This window comes from Somniosus microcephalus, unplaced genomic scaffold (assembly GCF_052327205.1).
Source record: "Somniosus microcephalus isolate GS21.2 unplaced genomic scaffold, FLI_Smic_1.0 unresolved_chr1, whole genome shotgun sequence".
In the NCBI taxonomy this organism is placed as follows: Eukaryota; Metazoa; Chordata; class Chondrichthyes; order Squaliformes; family Somniosidae; genus Somniosus; species Somniosus microcephalus.
This window is the reverse complement of record NW_028225179.1, coordinates 26879049-26904137: the sequence shown is the minus strand read 5'-3', so window position 1 is coordinate 26904137 and position 25089 is coordinate 26879049. Positions and strand designations below refer to the sequence as shown.

General features: G+C 44.5%; 1 non-coding gene across 1 annotated transcript; it reads right to left on the bottom strand.

Annotated features, from left to right (window-relative positions):
• Window positions 1-24705: 24705 nt before the first annotated feature.
• Window positions 24706-24779, bottom strand: trnat-agu (transfer RNA threonine (anticodon AGU)). The gene has a single exon. It is a non-coding gene; the product is annotated as a tRNA-Thr (tRNA).
• Between the last annotated feature and the right edge of the window lie 310 nt (window positions 24780-25089).

The window sequence follows — 25089 nt, the reverse complement described above, 5'->3', positions numbered from 1 at the left end:
CCACTGATCTTCTCTCATTTTAACTATTAACAGATTTGCCTAGTTTAATGTGGACAGTCTCTGTCTCATTCCGTTGAAATCGGCTTCATTCAAATCTAGAATGTTAGTAACTGTTTCGCGTTTCTCCCGTTCAAACACTACATTGAACGCAATCATGTTATGATCACTATTAAATAAATGTTCACGCACTTTTAGTCTGTTTAATAAGTCTGACTTGTTACTCGTCACTAAATCTAATATGGCCTGCCCCCTTGTTGGTTCTAGGACATATTGTTGTAGAAAACTATTTTGGACGCGCGCAATAAATTCACTGACATTCTGATAGGTGCTAGTTTGCTAATCTCAATATATATGAAAATTAACATCCACCGTTAAAACAACTCTGCTTTTGCTACACGCTTGTCCAATTTCTGTATTTATAAAATCTAGAATTTCACAGCTGCGACCAGGGGGCTTCTACACAACTCCCACTACAGGCTTTAATCTTTTCCTAGCTTTTAATTCTACCCATAAAGTCTCCATTGCCTGCTTATCTCTCGTTATATCCTCTCTTAGCATTGAAGTGATTTCACCCTTAATCACTAAGACTACTACTCCCCCTGTACCATTTCCCTATCTTTCCTGTAGACGTCCAGCAGAACTTCCACCACTCTGTATTACGCCAACTTGAGATGAAGGCTACAATTCCATGAACCTTTCATTTTCTTTTGTACCTGTCCAGTAGTTTGAACTAATTAATCTACGTGGACTTTTAATACTTACTGCTCCTGCACAGTTCCTAACTTCTCAGCTTTTTCAATATACTCTGATCTATATTTCTCAGGCCTAAAGTGGATGATCTCACAGTTCTGCACGTCGAACACCATCGGCCACACTTTTGCCCACTCAGTTAATCTATACATTGCATTTTCTGCTCGCACCTACACTACTTACTGTGCCGCCTAACTTAGTGCCGTGAGCAAACTTGGATATACGATGGATGTCATCGAAATATAAAAGAGGGCTGGAAACGGGCATAGAACTGCGGGCTGAGGTGACAGGAGATTAGAATTCGGAATGTATAAAATGCAGTCTCCAATGCTCCGCTTATCTACATCAGACCGAATGTAATTTGCAATACATCATCGATCCATATTGGTCGCTGTAACCTGAGCGTGTAGCTCGGTGAATTGGTGTTACAGTTTGGAAAGGGTTGGGTCTCTGTGACACAATCAGTTGACACTGTCGGCTGTCAGCTGAAATAATTGATGGTTCCATTAATGATCGGGTAATCTTCACCTTAATGTCTTAGTTTCAGGTTTAAACGACTGAAGACGAATGTGCCGCAAACATTGCCAGCTGGGCCCGGCTGTTACTCCCACCATGTACCCTGTGGTCGGAGAGCAGGCACATCACATATATATATAAACGCCTGAGACTGGCTTCACGGAAATCAGAATTTGTCTTAACAGACAAGACCCCGAAAGGCTGGATGGGAGGCCGCACTGATTGCAGGAGAGTTGGTTCGCTGTGACATGGATACTTCAGTAGAGAGCCACACCAGACACTCCATGTTTCCACAATGAAACTCACACCGTTTATTTTGGAAATGCAAAATGATATTTACATTCTGACTGGTTTCAGTTGATTTGTGAGAGATCATTGTAAGATCCTGCAGGGCTGCCTCGGTTAATAACAACTGTTTTAAGCTGCATTTCAGACACGGCAACAAATCTATCCTTTTGTTGCTGTTTTCCAGAGCCCGGTTGAGTGAGGCCGCGAAAAGCAGCTCTCTTCAACAACCCGCTGCTGGCAAATAGCTGCGAATGTGGCCTCAGACAGGGCATTACAGCCCATCTCTGGGGAACAAGATCCCACTGAAGCAGAGCTGTGCAGACCTTTGCATCTCTCGCCTATAGGTGACGCCGTGGAGATCGATATCATAGACTAATAGAATATTGCAGCACAGTAGGGGGCATTCGGCCCATCGAGCCTTTGAAAGAGTGAACCAATTAATCCCACTTTCCTGCGGTTTCCCCATAGCCCAGCATATTTTTTTATTTCCAAGTGTTTATCCAATTACCTTTTAAATGTTAGTACTAAATCTGCTTCCTCTACCCTTTCAGGCAGTGCATTACAGATCATAAAATATTCACTGTATTAATGCTTCCTCCTGTCACTTCTGTTTCATATCCAAATACTGTAAATCTGTGAATTCAGGTAACCCGCCCTCTGGTCACCGGAAACAGATTGTTCTGCTTAACTCTCCCCAAATCCTTCAAGTTTTTAATCACCTCTCTCAAATCTCCCCTTAAGTTTCTCTGCTCTAACGAGAACAACGCAGCTTCTCTCGTCTCTGCACATAATTTAATTCTTTCATCACTGGTACCCTACTATTATCCACTGCACACTCTCTTAGGGCTTGACATCCTTCCTCGCTGTGGTGCCCAGAATTGGCCACAATACTCCAGCTTGGGCCTAATTCGTGTTTTATGAAGGTTGAACATAAATTCCTTGCGTTTTTACTATATTCCCCGATTTATAAAGTCAAGGACCGCGATTGCACTCTTTACAGCCTTCTCAAATTGTCCTACCACCTTCAGATACTTCTGAAGTTACACCCCCAGGTCGTCCTGCTCCTGCACCCACTTTAAATGTACCACGTGGTTTATTTTGACTCTCCTGATACTTCCAACCAAAATTAATTAATTCATCAAATTTCACCTGCCATGACCATTTCGCCGGTCTGTCTATGTCCTCCTGAAATCTGCCAATAACATTCTCACTATTTACTACGTTGACAAGACATCCGCAAACTTTGAAATTTGACTCCCTATACCCAAGTCCTGGTTATTTATATATAACAAGAAAAGCACTGATCCTAATACCCATCGCTGGGGGACCCACTGCAGCGAAGGCAGCGCATCACTACCGGTGAAGCAAGATACCACATGGCCAGGCAAAGCCTCCTCATGCACAGAACACATTGACAGTGAAATCCGGGGATATTGTATCCTGGTCACTCGGCCTTCCATCAACAGTTCGCGTTTTGTTTACCTCAGTGTGTAAGTGCAGGGGCAGTAGACTTTGCATCAGGAAGTCATGATGGCCGAGTGGTCTAAGGCTTCTCCGTTCAGGTAGTTGTCTTCTCTGCAGGTGTGGCTTCGATTCTCACCTTTGACATTTTGTCCTTTACTTAAGCGGAACGATTTTATCTGGATCTGCTGGAGGTAATTTTTCGGCCCAGTTGATTTATTCCTTCCAGAAAACGAAGCCCACTTCCATCCAAGGCATGTTTTTTTGTGGTTGTAAGTATGTATTGTGTAGGGAGTCAGCAGAACAGGGCCAGTGGAATCAATCTATTGTGCTTCAAACTTGCAGTTCCACATCATAAATGATCAGATAGGACCCAACTCATTCCATAGCAATCTCCAGTGGCTTTGGAAGAAGGTTAATGTAAACTACCACATTTACATCATGGCATTAAATACACTCAATTAAAGTTTGTTTTAGCAATCAATTACCTGTGATCCTTGTAGATATATTTGGGTGTGTCCATGTTAGATACACATGTATTTGAGAGTTACTAAAGTGTTGAATGCAAGTGATTTGCGTCTCTGTTAGTTACTGATATACTTAGATGTGTCTGTAGTATTATTTAATGTATTGGGTGGGGGATCTGTGTCAGTTATAAATGTATCTCTGAGCGCTGCAGATGTCCAGTCCGGCCCTATTCTACCTTCTCATCGACCCCACGTGGGACACGGCAGACCATCTGTTACATTCGGATTCAACTTTGCTTTCATTAACCATGTTAACATTTAGACAAGGAGATGTTTAGAAGATAACAACTCTTGTTCCACCAGCCTCGCTGCTACCTCCTAAGCCTCCCTCAATCTTGCTGATACAACCTGAGTATTCATTACCCACTCTGGGAGACTCTGCAGAGCATTGGTTCCCCTCGCTGAGAGCACCTCAGCGTCCCTTACTCTCTTCGATACATTCCGAGCGTCCCTTACTCTCTCTCATACCTCCCGAGCGTTCCTTACCCTCTCTGACACCTCCTGATTTCCCTTAACCTCTCCAATACCTTCTGAGAGTCCGTTACTCTCTCTGATATCCATTTAGAGCACTCATACCCACGTGATACTATATCAGAAACCCTTAAATTCCCCCACAGCCTCTGAGATCCCATTGTCATTGCAATCCCCTCTGATAAACTCTGAGACTCCCTGATACCAGGAGCAAAGTGTGTTTGGAATGCCGTGGCGCAGGACAATGTGGGCGGAAACGGCTGACTTACATCGTGTGTAGGAAAGTTAAGCACGATCATGTGTGTGAGAAAAGCGCAGAAACGTTTTGCCTGGAGCTGCTCCCTTGAGGCAAGTTTTGTCAGGTAAACTGCTGTAGTGAAAGCACAAAATTAAAAACAGAAAATGCTGGACATATTCAGCAGCTCAGGCAGCATCTGAAGAGAAATGTTACTTTTACCAGGACGTCACTGCCCACTTTGATTGATACTTCACGTAGCTCTTATCGTAAAATTTCAACACCTCTGTGCAAGAAACAGTTTGGGTGGAAATGAGGACTTTGCTTATTTGAGCAAATAGAGTGAGGCAGCAAAACAGAAGCCGCACTGCGAATTGCGCAAGGATAGGACTCAGAAACAGGAGTCTTGGATGTGTTGAAAAAGAGGAAAAAGATTTAGTCTTAAATGCAATAATCGTAGAATTTGAAACAATGCGTGTAGAGCACAGACGATTAGTGACCCACCACCTTAATCTCTCAACCACCTCGCTCCATGAACACACCTCCAAAAGCTCTTTTATTTCCTTATGTCTCATTGCAAAGCCCTTGGCTCAAATCAAAAGCAACAGGAGATCCAGCTTTCAATTATCAGTCACCAGTATCAGAACTAAGACATGGCTGGCGTGGTAGCGTGGCCGAGCGGTCTAAGGCGCTGGATTTAGGCTCCAGTCTCTTCGGGAGCATCGGGTCGACTCCCACCGCTGCCATCAATTGTGCTAATTTTGTTGTTGTCCGAATCAATGCTCGCTGCAAAGTTCAAAATGAAAAAAAGATAAAGGAGGGAACGTTGATCAGGTCAAGCACTTCATCAACAATCCCTTTATTAAGTGGCATTGTGCGTGGCATAGCTGTTCTTTTTATACCTTCCTGCAATGTGGGCATCGCTGGCAAGGCCAGCATTTATTGCCCATCCCTGATTGTGCTTGACAAGGCGGTGATGAGCCACCTTCTTGCACCGCTGCAGTCCGTGTGATGAAGGTACTCCCACAATGCTGCTAGAGAGGGAGTTCCAGGGTTTGGACCCAGCGACGATGAAGGAACGATCATATATTTCCAACACAGAATGGTATGTGACTTGGAGGGGAACTTCGAGTTGATGGTGTTCCTATGCGCCTGCTGCCCTTGTTCTTCGAGGTGGTAGGGTTCGTGGGGTTGGCAGGTGCTGTTGAAGAAGCCTTGGTCAGGAGCTGCAGTGCATCTTGTAAATGGTACACACTGCAGCCGCCGTACACCGCTGGTGAAGGGAGTGAATGTTTAAGGTGGTGAATGGGGTGCTAATCAAGTGGGCTGCTTTGTCCTGTATGGTGTCGAGCTTCTTGATTTTTGTTGGAGCTGCACTCATCCAAACAATTGGACAGTATTCTATCACACACCTGACTTGTGCCTTGTAGGTGGTGGAAATGCTTCGGGGACTCAGGAGATAAGACACTCGCCACAGAATACCCAGCATCTGACCTGCTCTTGTAGCCACTGTTTTCAACGGCTTCCAGGCACGGCTCAAGTTGCTCTCCGCCGGTAGTGGCCGGATTAGAGATCGGGGAACCTGCGCTGTTGTTGAGGCAGTCTGGCTGCTGCTGCATCCACCTCTCGCACTCCGAGAGCCCGGGCAGCGGTCCGCACCGATCTACCTTCTCTGGATTCGGCGTCACTTGTAAACTGTGGACCTAGTGGCGGAACACCAGTGTATCTGCATTCGCAGTAAAATGCTGTGTGTTTGAATCACGGCGGGATCACTGAGCTTTCACAGTGTGCGAACCTGAGTTTATATCAGGGCACTGTTTCAAGGATTGAATATCCAGTTTTGGGGCAATAATTATTTTCAGAATTAAGTGCGCTTTTTCTGTTACTTTTGATTACACTCTAAGTTTTTCTGTTCGAGAGTATTTTTTCAATTTTATATCGGAACATTGTTTAAGGAATGTGGTGCGCTCACTGATTGTTGAATAACTCTCTCACCCACTTGAGAGAGTTTTCTGATGCGGTAACAGAGAGGGTTGATGAGGGCAATGCGACTGACGTGGTGTACATGGACTTTCAAAAGGTGTTTGACAAAGTGCCACATAATAGACTTGCCAACATAGTTAAAGCCCATGGAATAAAAGGGGCAGTGGCAGCATGAATACCAAATTGGCTAAGTACAGGAAACTGAGAGTTGTGGTGAACTGTTGCTTTTCGGACTTGAGGAAGGTAATCAGTGGTGTTCCCCAGGGGTCAGTTCTAGGACCACTGCATTTCTTGATATATCTAAATGATTGGGCCTGGGTGTTCAGGGCACAATTTGAAAAGTTGCAGCTCACGCAAAACTTGGAAGTATAGTGAACAGTGAGGAGGATAGTGATAGAGTTCTAGAGGTCATAGACAGGCTGGAGGAATGGGCAGACACGTGGCAGGTGAAAGTTAACGCAGAAAAGTGAGAAGTGATACATTTTGGTGGAAAGAATGAGGGCAGGAAATGTAAACTAAAGGGTACAATCCTAAAGGAGTCCATGAACAGAGAGACCTGGGGTATATGGACACAAATCGTTGATGGTGGGAGGGCAGGTTGAGAAAGCAGTTACTAAAAGCTTTCGGGATGCTGGGCTTCCTAAATAGAGGTATAGAGTACAATAGCTTTTTATTTACGATGATCCTGTATAAAACACTGGTTCGGCTCCAACTGGAGTATTGTGTCCAATGCTGGGCAACAAACTTTGGGAAGGAGGTGAAGGCCTTAGAAATGGTGCAGAAAAAGATTCAAGAAAATGATTCCAGTGATGAGTGACTTCAGTTACGTGGGTCGACTGGAGAAGCTCGGGTTGTTCTCCTTAGAGCAGAGAAGATTGAGAAGAGATTTGATAGAGGTGTTGAAAATCATGAGGGTCTGAACAGAGTAGATACAGTGAATGTGGTCCCATGGGCAGAAATGTTGAGAACCAGAGGACATATATTTAAGTTGATTGGCAACAGAACCAAAGGCGACTTAAGAAAATCTTTGTTTTCACAGCGAGTGGTTACGATCTGGAATTCATTCCCAAAAAAGGTGGTGGAGGCAGATTCCATCACAGCTTTCAAAAGGGAGTTGGATAAGTATCTGAAGGAAAAACATGCAGTGCTCCGGGGAAAGGGCGGGAGCGTGGGACTAGCTGAAGTGCTCTTGCTGAGAGCGGCACGGGCTCGACGTGATGGAAGGCATTCTTCCACACTGTAACCATTCTATTCTCTGATTCTGTGAAAGGTGCTATATAGAGTCAAGTTGTTGCTGTATTTCTGTTTTTTTAATATTCTTAACATAAAAAATCCAAACTTTACAAAACTGAATCCACACAAAATGCCACGTGGAAATTATTTTGAATAACATCCGTTGCACCTTTGCAACACATCATTCCGTTTATTTGTCTTTCCTCGGTTTGCTGATAAACGTTTAACTCGCGGCCTGTTCATGTTAATGGTAATAAGCAGGAACAGATCGACACAGCGTGTCTGACTGCCCCGAGATGTGCCAAAGGCATCATAGAGTCATAACGGCAGAGCAGCAGGCCATTTGGCCCATCGAGTTGGTGCCGGCTCTCTGTGTACAGCAACCCCATCCGTCCCATTCCCCACTCTATTCCCGTAGCCCTGCAAGTTTATTTCCCTCAAGTGACTTTCCAGTCTCCGCTTGAAAGCATTGAGTGTCTCCACTTCCACCACTTGCGTCAGCAGTGAATTCCAGCTCTTCACCACTCACTGCGTAAAAAAGTTTTCCGCTTCTACCGATATTTTGTCGGCATCCACCTGCTTAGTAAACACTGATACAAAGTACTCACTGAGTATTCTAGCCTTGCCCTGTGCCTCTAAGCATATATTGCCTTCTTTTTCCCTAACAGGCCCCACTCCGCCTCTTACTACCCACTTATTGTTTACATGCCGATAGAAGATTTTTGAGTTCTCTTTTATGTTAGCCACCATTCTACTCTCATATTCTCTATGCCAATCTTATTTTCCTCTTCACTTCCCCTCTCAACTTATTGTATTTGGTCTGGTTCTCCCTTGAAGAATTCACCTGTCATTCATCATACACCCTTTTTGCTTCATCATTTTCTCGAACTCACTCTTCATCCAAGGAGTCTTTGCTTTGGTTCCCTTACTTTTCCCACTTGTTTGAATGTACCTAGCCTTTACTTGGAACACCTACTCCTTAATCCTCATCCATTGTTCCGCTCCAGTTTGTCCTGTCATCCTTTGGTTCCATTTTATCCTGGCTGGATCAATTCGCATCCCATTGAAGTTAGCACTGTTCCACTTTAGACGATCCACTCTAGATTGTTCCTTGCTCCTCTCCATTGCTAATCTAAATCTTATGATACAATGATCACTCATACCCAAGTGTTCTCCCACAGACACTTGGTCGACCTGCTCCAACTCATTTCCCAGCACCAGATCCAGAAAGGCTTCCTTCCCAGTTGGGCCAAGAACATATTGGTGAAGGAAATTCTCCTGAACACATTTCAGAATTTTCTCCCCCTCCTTTTTCTTTACCCTAGCACTATCCCAATCGATATTTGGGTAACTAAAGCCCCCCAATAGCATCACTTTATAGATCTATAGCATCAGTTTAGGACAAATGCATCAAATCAAATGTTCACCCGACACAGACAGAAAAAAACAGAGAAACTGGTAGAAGGAGATAGGGAAACAAATCTAAATACAGAAAATATAAATATTTGCCATCATTGATTTCTCTCTATTCCAACCCAACGTTTCAGTGGTGGATAAATAACTTCCGTGTAAATCGTTCAGTTCGAGAATCGGACCAAAGGATGAGACACAAAAGATCTGAAAACGGTCGAAACCAGGGACCTTAGGATCTTCAGTCGAACGCTCTCCCAACTGCACTATTCTGGCCCCACATTAATGAAGCTTCGTGTAACTCTTTTGGAAGAAAATCTATCCCCAGGTGGACTCCGCTCGTTGCTCACTCTGGGGGAATGGGTCCCGACCAGATAACCGAGCTCAGGTTATGTTAATGATCTGCTGAAGTGTTTATAAACACAGAAAGCTGACACACCAGGGGAGACGTCGCAGGTTTGGATACGGAGTGAAATGCACCGAAGGATTTTTGTAACAGTTAAAGAACACACTAACCCCGAGCTGCAGGGGAAATTCTATGAAGTTCAATATTCAACAGCGAGATGCTGGAGAGATAAGAGTCCCGAATTAGGGAGAGATTTTCTGATACCGCTGCTGAATTTCATTTAACACTCCCTGAACTCACTGCAGGACTCAGAGCTGGGGATCGACTGTGAAATCAGCCTATAAAATAAAATAATACAACTGGCCAACGTAGGGCTCGCACCCACGCCCCTGAGATTAAGAGCCTCATGCTCTACTGACTGAGCAAGCCGGGCCCACACAAGCTTACCCTCTTTGTCTGTTATTGCAGAGCGACAGCTGTTGGCTCCACCCCAGGGACCCGTCTTGTTCTGCAAACCATGAACCAGCTTCCTCGCAATTCCCGGGTTTATCAGTAAACCGACCCACACAAACCCGAGAGAGTGATGGATTCCTCTCACTGATCGATAGTAAAACTCAGATGTTCTGCTCTTTTCACCTTCTGAACTTTCACATCCATTTTGCTCAGTATTTATTTCGCTTTCCTTTTTATTCTGTTCGTGCATTTCTTTATAAACATTTCATTGTAATTATTGATGAGAGGGAAGAAATGAATAGAAGAGATTTACTGGAATGGTTCCAGGGATGAGGGGCTTCAGTTATGTGGAGAGACTGGAGAAGCTGGGGTTGTTTAGAGCAGAGGCGGCTAAGAGGAGATTTGACAGAGTTGTTCAAAATCATGAATGGTTTTGACATCGTAAATAAGGAGAAACTGTTTCCAGTGGCAGAAGGGCCGGTAACCAGAAACCACAAATTGAATCTCATTGGTAAATGAACCAGAGGCGACATAAGGGGCCATTGTTTCATACGGCGAGTTGTTGTGATCTGGAATGCACTGCCTGAAAGGATGGTGGAAGCAGATTCAATAATAACTTTCAAAAGAGAATTGGATTAATACTGGAAGGGAAATCTTTACATGGCTATAGTAAAATTCCAGGATATTGGAACTAATGGAGAGTTCTAACAAAGAGGCAGCACAGGCGCGATGGAAAGTCCCAGGCTTCATTTCTGCCTGCACTGAGATCGATTATCTCACCCAGTGTGCTGCCGGGCTCCACAAAGTAGGAAGGGCCGAGGTTCCTACACTGGCCTGTGCTTCATCAGCTAATCTCACCCGGCATCATATTGAGCCGCACAAAGCAGGATGGGCCCAGGCTTCATCACCGGCCTGTGGTGTATTACATCATCGCATGGTGTGTGCTACTGAGCCATACAAATCAGTCAACTCCCTGTATTCATCCCCGGTTGTACTGAGTTAGCAGATATCACCCGGTGTGGTACTGAGCCCCATACAGAGCAGGATGGGCCCAGGATCATTCCGCGGCTTGTGGTGTGTTCGCTGATCTTATTTGGTGAGTTGCTGAGCCTAAAGAACAGGAAAGGTCCAGGCTTCATCTCTGGTCTAAGCTGAATTCTCTGATCTCACCTGCTGTCTGGGCCTTTGTTGGGCATATCTGGGTCCTTGTAGCAACTGTCCGAGTAGTAGGCCATGGTCTGTGCAGGAGTTGTTCAGGTCTTTGTAGAAGCTTCCTGGGTCTGTGTAAGAAATTACTGTGTCTGTGTTGGAGCTACCTGGGTCTGTGTAAGTGCTGCCTGTGTCAGCGTAGGAGCTGTCTTGTTCTGTATGTTATATCTGGGTCAGTTTAACAGCTGCCTGTGTCAGCGTAGGAGCTGTCTTGTTCTGTATGTTATATCTGGGTCAGTTTAATAGCTGCCTGTGTCAGCGTAGGAGCTGTCTGGTTCTGTATGTTATATCTGTATCTGTGTAAGAGCTGTCTGTGTCAGGGCACGAGCTGTCTGGTCTGTATATTATATATGTGTCTATATAAGGGCTGTCTGTGTCAGGGTAGCAGCTGTCTGAGTCTGTATGTTATATCTGAGTCTGTGTACGAGCTGTCTGTATCAGGGTAGGAATTGTCTGGCTCTATGTTATACCTGAGTCAGTGTAGGTTCTTTCTAGGTTTTTTTTTTGAGCAACCAGGGTATATGAAGAAGCTGACGAAAGGCAATCCACCAGCAACATTAACTGTTTCTCTCTCCACAGATGCTGACAGACCTGCTCCATATATCTAGCATTTACTGCTTTTATTTCAGATTTCCAGCAACAGCAGAATTTTGCTTTGGTTTCTATTAAGAAGATGTCTGGAGTTGTGCATGAATGTCTGGGTCTGTGTAGGAATGTCCGGGTCTGTGTAGGAATGTCTGGGTCTGTGTAGGAATGTCTGGGTCTGTGCAGGAGCTGTCTGGATTTGTGTATGAATGTCTGGGTCTCTGTAGGAGCTGTCTGGGTCTGTGTAGGAATGTCTGAGTCTGTGTAGGAGGAGTCTGGGTCTGCATAGGAATGTCGGTGTCCGTGTAGGAACATTCTATGCCTTTCTTGGAACTGACCGTGCCCATGCAGGAAGCATCCATGTCATTGTAGGGGCTCATATATAGGTGCTGGCTGTGTCATTGTAGGAATTGTTTTGTCTATGTAGGAGCGAATGGGTCAGTGCAGGAGTTATTGGGTCTGTACAGTTGCTCCCCGGATCAGGGTAGGTGCTATCTGGGTCTGTGTGGGGAAGTCTGTGCCTGTGTCAGTGCAACCTGTGTCAGGGTAGAAGTTGCCTGTGTCCGTCTAGGAAGGTCTAGTGCCTGTAGTCGTGCTCCCTGTTTCAGGGTAGGAGCTGCCTGGGCCCGTCTAGGAAAATCTCTGCCTGTGATGGTGCTTCCTGTGTCAGGGTAGGAGCTGTCTAGGTCTGAGTAAGCTTATTGGTCTGAATCGAAGCTGTCTGTGACTACATAGGAACTGCATTGATCTTTCTAGAGAAAATAATCTGTCTGATGGGGCTGAGATTTGATCAGAAGGTGACAGCGTCTCCGTGCTCACCTGTGCTTTGTAAAGCAGATTTTTTAGGTTTTAATTTACAGATGGGTAAATTGATAATCAGGGGCGGTAGGAGCCTCAGCGCCCCAGGGTGAGATATGGGTGAATCTGCCCGGGCCAGGTCCTGAATGTGCAAATGTGGCAGAAATCACGATGGCCGGGGGATGAGATGGTTGGGGCTATGAACTGAACCCCCTGCCCAAACAAAACTTGCCACAGTCACTTGAATGGTTACTTCCGGGGCAGTTGTTGCGTCACTTTCTGCCTCCATGTCTTCTCACTGCCTTTGCTGAAACATTGTCCAAATCTGAGGCCTCGCGCCAAACTAATGCAGAAACTCTGCTGCTGCTCTCGTGATGGGCTCCTGCTGTCCCGATACATTACCGTCCTAACAGATCAGTAACTGCCTGAGTGGAGCAGTGCGGCGCTTCAGATGTCAGGTAGAGAAGGCAATGTCAGAGCTGTCTCGGTCTCAAGTGCTCTGCTCATCAAGAGCAGCCAACACATGGCTTGATTATGGAAACGCTTTAAGTATGCATGCACTTACTAGCTGCTCGTTGGTCTCGGGGTATGATGCTCGCTAAGCATAAAATGTGCGAGAGGTGCCGGGTTCAAATCCCGGATGAACTTTCATTTTGCTCGCGACTTTTGACCTTGAATTCCCTTTGTAACATTTGGAAAGATAAAAGAGAAGTTTCCAAATCAATCCACGTGAATCTCCAGCCTTTTGGGAAGAGGGTCAGGGCAAATATTTCGGATCAGAGGCAATCTCTACGGCCTACACTTTCAATAAACGAGTTTTTTCGGGAAGTTGAATGCGATAGACAACCAGTTCTGGATTTTCATCTCACTGAAATAGATAAATGAAGGAAAGACTTGCATTTATTGGGCGCCTTTTACCAGCACCGGACGTCCCAAAGAACTTCACAGCCAATGAAGTACTGTTGTACATCACTGTTGTAATGTAGGAAACGTGGCAGCCAATTTGCGCGCAGCAAGCTCCCAGAAACAGCAACGTGATAATGACCAGATCATCTGGTATTTTTTGTTATGTTGATTGAGGAATAAAAATTGGCCAGAATGATTGATGTCCCAGTTTTATTCAGTATACAGACAGTCATTAAGATAAATAATGATTGAGACTGGGAAGGACACCGTTTTCACACCTACCCGCAATGATCACAAGATCCTTACTCGTGAGGAAGGACATTCAGCCCATTTGAATACAGCCCTCCAGAGCATCCGTAGTCTTCACCTCATTGTTTAATCCAGTTTTTTCCTAAATCATTCCGGGGTTTTCACCACCACCGCTCTTCCTGGAGTCCATTCTAAATGTTGATCATTCTCCTGATATCAGTCCTAATGAGTTTACTTTTATTTTGAGGCTGTTTCTTCTTGTTATTCCCCCCACAATGCAAATTGGTATTCCAGACAAGTTAGTTTCTTGTAGATCTCTGCATTACCATGTCGCACATGCCTCCGTTCTAGGCTGAAAATTTCGATCCAGCGGGTAGGGGTAAAATCCCTCCCCCCGTGTATGTTTGCTCTGCAGGATCGAGGTGTGTCTGGTACTGCTGCTCCCTCCTCTGGCCGCTGTGCAGTATTGCACCATCTGGTACTGTTGCTCCCTCCTCTGGCCGCTGTGCAGTATTGCACCAACTGGTACTGCTGCTCCCTCCTCTGGCCGCTGTGCAATATTGCACCACCTGGTACTGCTGCTCCCTCTTCTGGCCGCTGTGCAGTATTACACCACCTGATGCTGCTGCTCCCTCCACTGGCCGCTGTTCAGTATTGCAGCACCTGCTCCCTCTGCTGGCTGCTGCGCAGTACTGCTGTGTACGGTTGAACCTAGTGCAACTTCGAGCTCCTCTGCTTCTAGCTGTGCCAGAACTGGAAGAAGAGGTGGGGACGCAACCTTAAAGAATAGAAGGAGTGAAAAGGGGATTGCTTGATCCAGTCTGCTGACGGCTAATGTAGGGTAAAGTTATCTGAGAAGGAAGAGAACAGAATTCACAAACTGAGAGCGTGAGTAGTCTTTTCAACCTTCTACCTGCTCCGACATTACACTAGACCAAGGCTGGACTTCACCTCAACTACATTTTTCTGCCGTTGCTCCATATAACTTGATCCCGTTACCTAACAACAATGTGTTGATCTCAATCTTGGAAGCAACAATTGACCCCCATGGACTTATCGGGAAGAGAGTTTCAGATTCCTACAAACCTTGATGTGAAAAGATGCTTTTGGATTTGACTTTTGAATGGAGCGGCTGTAGTTTTAATTTATTCACCCCTTTACTTGATTCCCCAGTCAGAGGAACTAGTTTAACTCTATCGACACTATTAAACCTTTTAACACTTTAAACACTATGATCAGCTCACCCATCAATCTACTAAAGTCAAGACAACAGTAGCCAAGTTTATATAATTAATCCTCATAGTTTAACCCTGTAAGGCTCGGTATTAAACTGGTAAATCTGCGATGCACCAATCCAAAGACAATATATCCTTCCTGTGTGCGGTACCCAGAACAGAACACAACAGACTTGACTGTTCCAATTCACGCCTGGCCGGCCTCCTACGTTCTATCCTTCAGAAAACTGAGGTAATCCTACCTGCCCGCGTCATTACTCGCACAAGTCTCGTCCAGCCATCACCCCTGTGCTCACTGACCTGGAATGGCAGGGAAACAATTTCTGTGTGAAAAATGGGGAGAATCGGACATTATAGAGACGTGGGAGGCTATTGAAATCTCGAGCCAACGAGGACTTTTTCATTTTGAGTCTAACTTTAGACAAACCGGAATCGCTGAATGGCAGCTTATGATCAATTATCATTATGGAGCCTGACATTACTGAGAACGCAAATCATAATAATGATGCATTATAGGCTTGCGTCATTATCAATACGTAAATGTTGCAGCAAGCACAAGGTGAGATGGGTTGCACTGATGGTTTTTCACTACAAATGGGAAAATATTGCACTTGCCCGGGATTTGTACATGAGACCGGTCAGCCAGTGTAGAATTTATCTGCCAAGAACAGCCCATCAGCCGGCCTTTCAGACACCGTGTGTCCATTACATCTCAGTTTGTATTCGGGGAAATTCCTCTCTGACCCATCGAGGTGAGCGGAATTAGTCGAGGAAATCACCCTGGCACTGTATTCCTCGCAGTACCGAGCTGTTGTACAAGGTGAATCTGCCCCAGCAGATATGTTACACTCGGTCCCCTCCTCCAAATCGTTAATATAGAGTGTAAAGAGTTGGGACCCAGCACTGACCCCTGCGGAACACCACTAGTTACTGATTGCCTGTCTGAGAATGAACCATTTATCCCAACTCTCTGCCTTCTGTTAGATAGCCAATCCTCTATCCATGCCAGAATATTACCCCCAATCCCGTGATTTTTTATCTTAAGCAATAATATTTTGTGTGGCAGCTTGTCAAATGCCTTTTGGAAGTCTAAATACACTACGTCCACTGGTTCCCCTTTATCCACCCTATATGTTACTTCCTCAAAGAACTCCAGCAAATTTGTCAAACATGACTTCCCCTTCATAAAACCATGCTGACTTTGTCCTATTAAATTATGATTATGCAAATGTCCTGTTATTGTCTCCTTAATAATGGACTCCAAAATTTTACCTACCACAGATATTAGGCTAACCAGTCTATAGTTTCCAGCCTTCTGTCTACTGCCCTTTTTAAATAAGGGTGTTACATTAGCAGTTTTCCAGTCTGCCGGGACCTTTGCTGAGTCCAGGGAGTTTTGGAAAATTATTACCAATGCATCCACAATCCCTACCGCCATTTCCCTCAAGACCCTAGGATGTAAGCCATCAGGTCCAGGTGATTTATTCGCCTTGAGTCCCATTATTTAACCGAGTACCACTTCCTTAGTGATTTTGATCGTGTTTAGCTCCTCCCCCCCTATAGCCCCCTATTTGCCCAGTGTTGGGATATTCTTAGTGTCCTCTACTGTAAAGACTGATACAAAATATTCATTCAGTGTTTTTGCCATCTCCATATTTCCCACCAATAATTTCCCGGTCTCATCCTCTAAGGGACCAACATTTAGTTTAGCCACCCTGTTTCTTTTTATATAACTATAAAAACTCTTACTATCTGTTTTTATATTTTTTGCTAATTTACTTTCATAATCTATCTTCCCTTTCTTAATCAATCTTTTTGTTATTTTTTTGCTGTCTTTTAAATTTTACCCAATCCTCTATCCTCCCACTAGATTTGGCTACCTTATATGCCCTTGTTTTTAGTCGAATACTATCCTTAATTTATTTACTTAGCCACGGGTGGCTGTCTTTTCTTTTACACCCTTTTCTTCTCAGCGGAATATATATTTTTTGGCAGTTGTAAAATAACTCCTTAAATGTACACCACTGATCATGTATCGTCTTACCCTTTAATCTATTTTCCCAATCCACTCTACTCAATTCCGCTCTCATACCTGTTCCAGAGGTATTCACAGAATCACAGAAACCCCACAATGCAGATGGAGGCCATTTCGGCCCATCGAGCCTGCACTGACACATATCCCACCCGATCCCCGTAACCCCTACACCAACACATATCCCACCCTATCCCCGTAACCCCACGTATTTAATCCCCCTAACGCTAAGGATCAATTTATCATAGCCAATCAACCTAACCCGCACATCTTTGGACTGTGGGAGGAAACCGGAGCACCCGGAGGAAACCCACGCAAACACGGAGTGAATGTGCAAACTCCACAGAGACAGTCACCCGAGACTGGATTTCGAACCCGGGTCCCTGGCGCTGTGAGGCAACAGTGCTAACCACTATGCCACCATTCCAGAGTTCCACAATTCTCTGGGAAAAGAACCACCTCCAGACATCTGATCAAGATCTGGCCTCATACAACTTAAAATTGTCACCCCTGGTCCTCCCTCAAATACTTAATTGGAACAATTTGTGAACTGGATCAAAATCCACTCTTCATCATCTTATAAACATTGATCAGATCAACCCTCAGTCTAGGCTTCTGTAAAGTGTCGACACGCAACTCGTTCAGCCGATCTTGACAACTAAGCTGCTTTATACTGGGAATTAGTTTAGTGGTTCTCCTCGGCACCCTTTCCAAAGCAGGTTGGCCTTTACCTCAAGAGGGCTGAAATATTAAAGAGGAGGAAGATATTCTCCAGTTTACAAAGTTCTAGTTGGACCACATCTGGAGTATTGTGTTCTGTTCTGGGCACGGCAAGCAGGAAGGATATATTGGCCTTGGAGTTGTGCAGTGCAGATTTACCAGATTAACACCGAGACTTACAGCGTTAAATTATGAGGATTGATTGTATAAATTTGCCATCTGTTCACTTGAGTTTCAAAGATTGAGGGGTGATCGGTTTAACATGTTAAATTGATTATTAGGGTAGATAGAGTTCAACTAGTTCCTCTGTTTGGGAAATCAAAGACAAGGGTCATAAACTCAAATTAGAACCGTGCCATTTAAAAATTAAATTCGAAAGCAACTTTGCTCCCAAATGTTTGTAGAAATCCAGAACTCTCTGTCTGAAAAGGCTTTGATGCTGGAGGTCAATTGTAGCTTCCAAAACTGAGATCTACACGGTATTGTTAGGTAAGGGAATCAAGTTATATGGAGGAGGAAAAAATGGAAGAGAACTGCAGATCCTTTCTGTCATGAAGCCAATTTCTTATCCAAGCTGCCACTGACCTACCTTCTTCATGAGCCTGAATTTTATCAACTAGCCTTCTATGTGGTACTTTGTCAATCGCCTTCCATAAATCCATGATTCACCGTTGAAGAATGCACCTGACATTCATCCTACGCCCTCTTGTTTAGTTTCATCATTTTCTCTATCTCCCTCGTCATCCAAGGAGCCCTTGATTTAGTTGCCTTACCCTTCCCTCTTGTTGAAATGTGCCTAGCCTGTACTTGGAACATCTCCTCCTTAAAGATCACCCATTGTTCCATTACAGTTTTTCCAGTCATCCTTTGGTTCCATTTTAATCTGGCTGGATCCTTCCGCTTCCCATTGAAGTTAGCCCTATTCCAGTTTAGAAGTTCCACTGTAGATTGTTCCTTGCTCCTCTCCATTGCTAATCTAAATCTTATGATACAATGATCACTAGTACACAAGTGTTCTCCCACACACTCTTCAACCTGGCACACCTCATTCTCCAGCATCAGATCCAACAAAGCCTCCTTCCTACTTGGGTCAAGAACATACTGGTCAAGGATATTTTCCTCAAAACATTTCAGAACTTCCTCCTCTTCCTTTCCCTTAACTCTAGCATTATCCCAATCGAAATTTGGGTGATTAAAGTCCCCCAGTATGACCACTCTATAGCTCTTGCATATCTCTGCGATTTCCCTGCAGATTTGCTCCTCTGCCACCCTCTCACTATTTGGGGGCCTGCAGAATACCCCCAATAGGGTGATCATACCCTTTTTACTCCTCAACTCTAACCAAATGGATTCTGTCCTTCTCCCCTCAAGAACATGTTCCCTGTCCAACACTACAGTATCTTCCTTAATCAGCACTGCCACTACACCTAACATTTTTCCTTCCATATCTTTTCTGAACACATTGTACCCTTGAATATTAAATGCCAAGTCCTTACCATTTTTAAGCCGCGTTTCGGTTATTGCCACAGCCTATTGCCACACGGCTAATTGTGCTTGTAGCTCACCAACTTTATTCACCACACTTTGTGCTTTTATGTACATGCATTCTAAAGCCATTTTTTAATTTTTCGTAATCTTTCTTAGACTGCTCCTATGTAATATTGTACTACTTCCGCCTCTAGTACTACTTTCTTCTCTAGTACTATCCAACACACTCACTCTTTTATGCATCTTATTCCTCTTTACTGCTCCTATATTCTGGTGCCCATTCCCCTGCCAAGCTAGATTAAACACTGCCCAACAGCACTAGCAAACGTCCCCACGAGAATATTGGTTCTGGCTCTCTTGAGGTGTAACCCGTTCAGCTTGTACAGGTCCCACCTTCCCCAGAAATGGTCCCAATGCCTCAGGAATCTAAAGCCCTCCCTCCTGCACCATCTCTCCAGCCACGTATGTAGGACAAGAAATGGTGAAACTTCTTGGCCAATGTCTTCACTCAAATGATTATTCGCTGTCACAGTAAAATAACGCAACATTTTCAATACAGTTGACTATTCTAGAGTGTATTATATGAGGATGCGGAGACGGACGACAATGCTGAGCTATTAATTTTGCAAAATCTTATTTGATAATACAGGTCGTAGATTCAAAACCAGTTTTGTAAAGAGACTCTAATGTTGTTGACTTGAACTAGTCAGCAATGCTCGCACGGCAGTTGGATGCCTGTGTCCAGTTGGAAAGCTGTCTGAAAGAACATGCAGTCTGGCAGAGCTGGACCTCCAGCAGATTGACTTTTCTGCTGAGCAGACGATGAGCCTCCTTCTTGAAAATGGTTCGTCAGTCCAGCTCAGAGGGGATTAAGCATCATGAAAGTGGAATGGGACTGGGGCCACTTGTGTGACAGGAAGTGTAGGGGGCAGTTTCCCACCCTTGAAGAATATTCATGATTTAGTTGCAGAATTTGTTTTCACCACTCGCCACTCAGCCCAAGGATGAGCCGAGACGAACACGTGGAGTTAAAGCGATTCTGCATGTCAGTTAATTCAGTGGCATTTCACGAACAATAAGAAATCAGATAATAATAACCGCATTACAAAATGGATAAGGTGTTTAACTTTAATGTGTATTATAATGCTATCAGAAAATTGTAGTTTCCTGTCTTCCGCGGTCGGTTTGCACACTGGGTTCCATCCTGGATCGGACCTGTTTTACACCTGACCATTTCTAACAATCACTGACCTCATGTAACGGAAATATCTAAATTCCTTTTGTTCCAGAAGCTGACTGAACATTTTCAACGTTGTGGATCCGGGTGTAACGGGCAGGACTTGTGGTGAAGAGGACTTTCGTGCACATTGTTTCTGTTTGGATGTCATCTTTTTTTATCTCCGTCATTTCACTCCAGCCGAATGAACTGAAGGAAGAAGGAATAAAGATCTCCGATTCCCGATCTCTGTTTAACCTTTATTGGAGAAGGAGAAGAATTCCAATGGTCCGTGTTAATTTTAACAAGATATGAACAATGAAGGGGCCAAGACCAGTGGTTTGGACGAGATTAGAATTTAAAGCTAATTTTATGTAAGATTCAGTCAAATGCTGGGAAGGTTTATCAGCATCAAACATTCAACACAATAAATAAGCACAATGGATTAACATTCCATCGTCTTAACCTCTCGTCTCCCATCTACAACAACTCAGCCATTCCATTTCCTGCTTTTTGCATCCAAACAGAAATACTCCGCAAGAAAGACCGCTTTACCGCTTGTCCTGCCCGTGCACCCAGATCGACAATGGTGAAAATGTAGAATCAGCTTCTGTAAGCAAAAGGCATTCCATTAATTCAGGAAGGCAGTAATGTGCCTGATCGAAAGGTGAGGTGTGCACCCCTTTTAATCAGACCAGGCAGGCTGGTCATGCCGGTTTGATTCCCGGCCAGTACAGAACCCTGTACGGTTTGAATTCGGCACACATAGGACCAAATCACAAGGCAGCTTCTCACATCCTTTCAGCGCCAGAGAAAGCAGGACTGACCAATACTCAGGGCAGAGGGTGTTTCAAGAAGATTGACGCTGAATGTAAGTTTATCCCAATTCAGGCGAGCTGATGGGTGCAGAAAGCAAAATGCAAAGTTCCTGCATTGGCCGGAATCGAACATGGGTGCAAGGCGTCCAATGAGACACTGAGCAGAATACACCTAGGAGACTTTAACTTTTCTCAGTTGGTTTGTTTTCAGTTGCTTCAGTGAAGCTCTATGATTTTGAAATATATGGGCAAAATGACACGAAATCTCATGTTTGTAATGGAAAGTATTTATGTTTTCTGCAATGTCGATCGGCTGTAAGAAGCTGCGTTTTGTCTAAAATTTAGCGGGGTTCGTCCGGGATTTGAACTGGGGATTTCTCGCAACTGTGAAACACCAAAGCAAGATTGTGAGCAAACCCGTTTTAAGCAGACATAGAATAATCCGTGACTGACAGCAATCCTGATTATGATTAGCAACAACGTCAGACACCTTATCCATTAGGCCAAGAAAATTTATCGTGCAATCCGGGTATTTTGCTTCCAAAGGCCAGCCCTGCTTTCTAAATGCTTGTCTGTCGAGCATCCCCCAGGTCTAAATGTATCGACTTGTTTCAAAGCATCAATTCAGATTCCTGCGAATGGGACATGTGCCGCCAGGGACAGCGGTGGTAGCAGAGCAATCTTAACGGTGTAAATAGGTGAAAGTGAATGTTAGATTAAGGTAATGCCGCAGGAAAGTGACAAAGAAACGGAAGGAGGAAACTAAAGGAGGGCTACAGATAGTGGGCGGAAGAAAAAGCTGGGAGAAGAGGCGGGTTTGAATTATGGAGCATCAAGCTCAGGCATGTGAGAGCGCGGGGTTTGAAGGAGTAAATAGGTTCTCACCATCAATAAAAAAAATGCAGTTTGATGTAGTGAAGATTGATTTTTCGCTGTGTTCTATCAGCAGGTGCTACAGAGAACAGTAGATATAAGGCGAGCTATACCATAATTTGGATGTGAACCGAGGTTGCTATGGCCACATTGCGGAGTACTAGACCATTATACGATCCTGGCGTCACACATCAGCTGCTCCAGCGCTGCCCTAACCACAGCCAATTCACGAATGGCGCTGCTTAGAAAAGATAGATTTTTGGTGAAGATGCCAAAATCAGTACTGACAGAAAGTTTGACAGCGGTGAAATTCGACCCACGTCCCACAGCGACAGGAGCCGTAATCCAGAATGGGAACTAGTGCAGCCGCAGTTACATTTAAAAGGATTGTAGCCATTTCACACGAGCAGAAACGCACCCCTGGCGATTCATTAGGACAAAAAAACCGCGCTGGGAGTCGAACCCAGGATCGCCTGTTCGCGAGATAAGCGCTGAACCCAGCTAAGGCACGGAACCAAATCAGGCTGCAACTGTTCTCCCTCCTCTCACTGATATCTACTCGCTACCTGTCACTGCCTCTTGGAGCCTGAGGCTGTTTTGTATTGATCCATCTCTCCTGTCTATTCCGATGTTGTCTGTATCTCACTGTGTTTATTTCAGTTTCAATCTATGGGTTGATTCTAAAAGAATCTGTGCCTTACATGAAATAAATGAGGGGTCAGACAATTCTTCCTCTGACACTGGGGAACTAATGAGCCAACAGTTACAACAATATATTGTTTATTGTGATGCACCCATTACATTGTTCCATTTTGCATTATATAGGTTCAATTCTGTGCAAAAAACTGTGATCCCAACATGTTTCCAATAGGCCGCTTTTTAATTTGACGTCACAGACGCCACCATTTCACCGCAAGGTGATTCTTAACTAATACACAGAGAAATCAAGCAGTGAACTAGTATTTGTAGAAAGGGTTGTGAGACTGTAAAATGCACTGGCCCAGCAAGCAGCAGATTTAAAACAAGATTTAAAAACCGGCAGCCTGTGGGAGGAAGGGGATGGAGGCAAGAGAGACACAGAAAAGACCAACGTGGAAACTATTGGCCCCGAATCTACTTTAAATCCCCCCACAGTATTTTAACCCATTTAATGTCAGATTCACACATTGGTGCATGTGAGCAATATAGGACATTTACTGCTGTCTCTGGTCTAAAATAACTGCTTTGTTATTTGATCCCACCCGCTGTGTTTAGGTTCTACCCTGAATATTTATCTCCGACCTAGAATCAGTTTGTAATCTGGAGACAAGGTTTCTGCAGCCGGCGGGCAGGGAGCAGAGGCTGAGGCTGATCTGTGTCATGTGGGAGCAGAATACAAAGATTCTGCTGTTTATTTTCATTACCCTGCAGAATATTCCACACTGTTCTCAACATCTTACATACCGTTAAATATCGGAAGTTTTCTTTTATTGAAATGATCGCTGCGATTCTTCTGGACTTGCTAAATTTGCAGCAAATTAAATATGATGAAACCGTCATCGCCAATAATAAACAGCGTCAGCGATTTGAGAATTTAATTTCTTGGAGCAGATATTTTCGTGGCTGCAATGGCCGAGTGGTTAAGGCGTTGGACTTGAAGTCTAATGGGGTTTCCCCACGCAGGCTCGAGCTTTGCTCGCAGCAGGTTCTCTCATTATTGTAATTAATTACTTCAAATAATTTATTTTCTTCAACCTGCTCCCTCTGGGAGGATTTTGGAATTTTCAATGCCGGTTTTAAGGAAACTAAAGGATTGCCGAGAGACCTGGATCACTTACTTCAAGAAGGTTTGCTGACCGAATTCCAAAAGTGTTCTGCAGATTGTCTGGAAGCTCCAGATAAGGAGGCCTCGATAGTCTCTGAGGAACCTTCGCATACACTCGGTGCTGCCCGGGAGCATCAGTCTGTATAACCATGGGAGAGAGAGAATGGAAAGTCACTGGAAGGCTGGTTTCTGTCAGCAGCAATGGTACAGGAGCAGCCATTCTAAAGTGAAAAACAGAACACATTCCAGGAGACAGGCCAGGAGACAGACAAACGGAGTGGAGATCTGGAAGACTGACCAGATAAACAACAAGGAGGACACTAACAGATAATTCATCTCTCCCACTCCCGAAGCAGAAGAATTGACCATTCTGAGTCTTGAGTTGCACCACTGAGGTTGTACAAGTCTCTCTCTGTAAAACTTGTATTATTATGTTAATAAAACGATTTGTTTGAAAAGTTTAAAGCTTCATTTGCCAAGGAATTTTCTTGTACAATCGGGCTGCATTGGTTCCAAAGGCCGGCCCTGCTTTCGCAGAGCTTGCCTGTCGAGAGGGGAGTCCCGCAGGTTTAAATGTATCGACTGGTTTCAAAGCACCAACTCAGATTGGGGCGTATGGGACATGTGGCCCAGGAAGAGCCGTGGTAGCAGAGCACACTTAGCGGTTTAAGAGGCTGAAAGTGAATGTTGGATTAAGGTAATACCGCAGGAAAATTACAATGAAATGGAAGGGGGGAAGGAAAACTATTGATTGTGGAAGGAAGAAAACATCTGCGTTATGTTGCGGTTTCGAACCGAAGTTGCTGCGGCCAAAACGCAGAGTATTAATCACCACACAATCACGGCACCACACATCAACTACTGATGTTTGTTTTGACCACAACCAAGTAACGCACTGCACTGCATAGGGAACAAGGAGTTTTGGTGAAGAGGCCAAAATCAGCACAGCCAGAAATTCAGAAGCGGTGAAATTCGACCCAGGCCTCGCAACGACTTGGACCTTCATGCAGAATGGGAACTAGTGCCGCCACAGTTAAATTTAAAAGAATTTGAGCCTTTTCACATTAAAAGAAACTCACCCCTAGAGATTCATTAAGAAAGGCTCCGCTGGGAATCGAACCCAGGATCTTCTGTTTACTAGACAGACGCTTTAACCAGCTAAGCCACGGGGCCAAATGCTGACACAATTTCTCGCCTCCACTTACTGATGTCTATCAGCTACCAGTCACTGTCTTCTGGACTCTCAGGCCGTTTCTTATTTCTCCAGCTCTCTTGTCCATTCCGCCATGTGTCCCATTGCTGTCTGTATCTCCCACTTAATTTATCTCAGTGTCAATCTGTGAGGTGATTCTGAATGATTATCCTATGTTTGTGTCTTATATGAATAAGTGAGGGTATCAGACAATTCTTCCTCAGACACTGGAGAACTATTAAGCCAACAGTTACAACAAGATATTGTTTATTGTGATGCAGCAAATACAAT